At 43.2% G+C, this 4,615-nt stretch overlaps 1 long non-coding RNA gene across 2 annotated transcripts; it reads right to left on the bottom strand.

The window, feature by feature from the left end:
* Positions 1 to 528: 528 nt before the first annotated feature.
* Positions 529 to 4,390, bottom strand: LOC125537474 (uncharacterized). 2 transcript variants are annotated; one of them, XR_007295932.2, is made up of 4 exons: positions 3,820 to 4,390; positions 3,569 to 3,702; positions 2,669 to 2,778; positions 529 to 1,080 (listed from the first exon to the last, which is right to left on the bottom strand). It is a non-coding gene; the product is annotated as an uncharacterized LOC125537474 (long non-coding RNA). The 2 variants fall into 2 exon arrangements; XR_007295933.2 differs by having other exon boundaries at positions 3,666 to 3,702; positions 3,820 to 4,388.
* Between the last annotated feature and the right edge of the window lie 225 nt (positions 4,391 to 4,615).

The following is a 4,615-nucleotide window of genomic DNA, read 5'->3' on the forward strand; positions in this document are numbered from 1 at the left end:
TATCCGGCTTGGAGGGATCGGGAATCCGGATATAGCTAGTACTTAAGATAGATGAAGGGTCGCCGCACTGTCCCTCTACCACGACAACGTGATGGGTGACCTGGGGAGAGTTAATCTCTCTCAGATCGGGTTTAGGCCCAATCTGGTCGTATTCCGTAGCGACTCCCAGGGCGGCGATGCGATTCAAGAGCTCGTTTAGGGAAGAGAGCTCCATCGGATCTAGCTACTCGGCGAATTCCGAGCTGACATGAAGATTGCTTTCGATGATCCGAGAAGTCATCATCGGCACAGCAGCCGAACATGCGATCATAAGGAAACCACCTAGCCGGAGAGTTTGGCCGACAGCCAAAGCTCCCTTAGCAACGGAACCGTCTTTAAAGACGGAATGAGGCATCCTTCCTGATGGCGACGGCACAAAGGAACTCTCAATGAAAGCACCAATATCGGTGTCAAAACCGGCGGATCTTGGGTAAGGGGTCCCGAACTGTGCGTCTAGGTGGATGGTTACAGGAGACAAGGGACACGATGTTTTTACCCAGGTTCGGGCCCTCTCGATGGAGGTAAAACCCTACTCCTGCTTGATTAATATTGATGATATGGGTAGTACAAAAGTAGATCTACCACGAGATCAAGGAGGCTAAACCCTAGAAGCTAGCCTATGGTATAATGGTTGTTCCTACGGACTAAAACCCTCCAGTTTATATAGACACCGGAGAGGGCTAGGGTTACACAGAGTCGGTTACAATGGTAGGAGATCTACATATCCGTATCGCCAAGCTTGCCTTCCACGCCAAGGAAAGTCCCTTCCGGACACGGGACGAAGTCTTCAATCTTGTATCTTCATAGCCCAGGAGTCCGGCCGAAGGTATAGTTCCGGCTATCCGGACACCCCCTAATCCAGGACTCCCTTAAGCTTCATGAAATGTCTTTTAAATACCAGACTTGCCACCATCCTATGAAACGCCATCATTCAAAAAGAGCCACATGTCTCCCCCAGAAGAGTCACCAAACTTGCAATGCTCTGAAAAACGCAGCTAAACCACGCCCTCCATAATTGTGGAAATATACAAAGACCTGCAACTAGATCGATGTAATTTGCAAAAATTTAGTTCGAAGAAGTAAAACATTAGTATAAAAAGCTAACGAAACAGATGTCAATTGCCGTATTTTGTTTTAAAAAATTCTAAAAATGAAAAGCTGAGGATGTTCAGAGATGAGAACCATGTTACAAAAAAGAATTTCATGGGATCCCCAGTTCAAACATCAAGAACATGAAGCAAAGGTATGAAGTTTTGTACTCCCTCCGTTCCAAATTACTTGTCACAGAAATGGATGTATCTAAAACTAAAATACATCTAGATACATCCATACCTGCGACAAGTAATTCAGAATGGAGGCAGTAGCATTCAACAATCTCATCCTTGTGACAAAACTTACAAGATTGATACTCCCTAATACCCAAATTAATTGATGCAACTTTAGTACAACTTTGTAGGCGTCAATTAACTTTTTGAACCACGGAGAAAAAAATTATGAACAGATAAGGATCGGATCTGGTTGGTTTAGTTTAGAATGGTTTCGTTTACAGAAATTATGAAAGCAAAGGTATGAAGTTTTGTAGTATTAAACAATCTCATCCTTGTGACAAAACTTACAAGCTTGATACAAAACTTTTTTAACCGCAGACAAATTTTTACACTTCCAAGTACAATTTCGATGTATAGTAAATAGCAAGTAGTAAAATGCAGGTCAAACGATTTGTACACATGAGATGCTTCCTTTTTCCCCAAAACCGCATGCCAAGCATAGCATGTTTATACTTATGGAACATATATAGCACAATGCAGTGTACAATGAAATAAAGTAAATAACCACCATAAATTCACACAAAGCACTAGAGCTAATTTTGTTGGCCGCTACGCACTGGCAGTTAAAGACAACAGCCAATAGCTCAAAATGCCACCGAAGCCCACTAGCATGTGAGCGCCTATCTAGTTCACTATAATTAGAAGCCACCATTATGAGTTAGTACAATTTATATCAAAACTTTGGCATCTTTGTACTGAAGCTTGTAATTTCCAAAGTTACTATTATTATTATTATTAAGCAAAGAACAGCAAACACTTAATATATAGTTTATTCACATGAGATCCAAAGCCATGAAACCAAGCTGCTAAATAATCATATTATTTTCACAAGGCAGAACCTCATAAAAGAAGACCTTAATTAAGTAGTGGCATGAACCAGAATGTGCAGAATATCTACACGTACATTTTGACAGATCATCAACATGACAGAGACCTTCTTTTAAGCAATTGGTCATGCCCAGTGTAGCGATGCTTACCAGATCATCAATATGCAAAGCATGTACAAATACAATAAATCATATCAGTTCTGAATTTTGAACAGAATTTTAACTTTGCTAATTAAGTTCATCGTGAGTATCAATATGGTTCCTTTGCTTTACCTAGCAAGCCAAATACCTAGCTGTAAATAGGAAGTAATTAAGATATACAAGATATATAAGGATTGCTCCGAGGAACTAGTACCATGAAAGAGCAGCTCGGAGAGGGGACATAGAACTGCTACCCGTCATGTTACAATAAGGTGTTGCAAAAATTTAGTGGTTGTAGCCATTAATTTGGCAAAGAACGAGATTTAAATGTACCTCTCTAAGAACATGTTCTCCACCTACACCAGGTGCCTTCCAGAAGCAAGTATTATTTGGTTAGATGCATCTATGCCCATGACTTGAGCACCATCAAAAGATGATTCATTCTGCATAGCATGGTAAAGAAATTACAAGAATGACACAATCAAATTTGGAAAGAAAGAAATACAGCCAGAATCCAAGAGCAAAATTAGTGGACGAAATATGTTGGCAATGCACAGCGGTTTCAATCAAACAGATGATCCACAAGAATTAGCAGTCCAAATTATGAAGGTCTTTTGACACTAACTACACATTTGGTGCCACTTTGCAATATATATTTCAATTGTTCAGATAAGGCATGAAAACCAGACTGCTAACATCCTAACATACACATGGGATGGGACAAAATTGGACTATTTTGTACTCACCTGATCGGGAGTGATTGTTCTTTGCCATTCAAAAATAAGACATCCAACAGTTCCACCAAGTTCTTTTTCGCGGGATTGAGGTGGGGTCATGTTCAACAGTTTTCATTTTCATGAGCAAATAAAAAATGTTCTAAGATGTAACAATCAACACAACTAATAGTTCCAACTTCCTTAGTCACAAAAATTAAGATAGTCACTTATTATGCGTGTTAATATCCTTTTCAACCTCCTAAACCTTAACATGCAAACAAAACAAGGTTTGTATGTGTTGCTATTTGAAACAAAATAATCATAGTTGACAAACATATGTTTCAGGTCATGAATTCCCTGCCCAACCCAATTTCTAATTTGCGTTTGCTATTACTAAAAATGACCATATGTTTCAGGTCAGACAAGATACCAGGCAACAATTATTAGTAAAACATGCAGTACATGGTATAGGCTGAATGTTTGCAGCTGAAAATAGCACTTTGTAGCAAATATTTACCAGTAAGACAAAGCGGCAACTGTCGCTAGAGCTATAGTCTGAGCGCTCTGCTATTTTCTTCAAATCAGAGGAAGAAGATTTGGCATGATGGTATTACCTGTCGTTTTGAGACAAACATCTGTTGACCTGTGTTTCTGCAAGGCACAGGCATAAGTAAATGTAAGCATAAGTTTCTCACAAATGTGTCAACTATAAACTATTGATCAGTGCTACCTTAACAGAAAAAAATAGGAAAAAAACTAAAGAGCTACCTCGGGCTGGAAGTACAAGAGGGGGAGACCTGAGGAGCACGAACTGGGGGGAGCATGGACAAAGGACGATGGACTGGGAAGCACGACGTCGAGGTCGACCAGGGGCAGAGGAGCACTGGCCGGAGGAGATCGACCAGGAGGGCAGGCGGCGCCAAACCCTAGTCCGCATACGCCTCATCTCGGCAGTTCAGGAGAGATGCCAAGGAGACGGTGCTGTCTGGGGAGAAAGCGAGGCGGAGAGGCGACATTTAGGCGGCGCCGGGGATGCGGCAGAGGGCGGACGAGATCTGCGGAGGAGGGTATTTGACGCCGCGCGGTAGAGGAAGGTGCCCGGCGGCAGGATACCTCGGCGGCAATGGTGGTCCGGGAGGAGGCTGCTGCGATGGGTGGTCGGGGCAGCTGGGGTCGCACGGTGGAGGGTAGTCAGCAGGTTCTGGGGTCCGCGGCGGCTAGGGTCGGGCGATGGAAGGTGGTCGGCGGGGTCTGGGGTCGGAGCAGAAGGGGATTTGGGCTAGATCTAGTCGGGGGCGGCGCCTAAGTTTCATTTTTCTTAGGAGATCATAAGTTTCATTTTGGCTCTCACGCGCTCTCCGTGCTAGCGCGCTTTTGGGCCCAATCATCTCGTTTCGGCCCGTGAATGGTTACCGGCAGATAGTGGGCCTAGGTTTAGTTCTCCCCGCAGATGAGATGACGGATACCGACACTGGCAGTTTGTGTGCCCTTCTTTCTCAGCATCTACCGGCAGTTACCCTGCCCTCAATGACTTGTATCGCCAGTAAAAAGATCCCGGCAGTTT

This window comes from Triticum urartu, chromosome 2A (assembly GCF_056163025.1).
Source record: "Triticum urartu cultivar PI428250 chromosome 2A, HENAU_Tu73, whole genome shotgun sequence".
Taxonomy (NCBI): domain Eukaryota; kingdom Viridiplantae; phylum Streptophyta; class Magnoliopsida; order Poales; family Poaceae; genus Triticum; species Triticum urartu.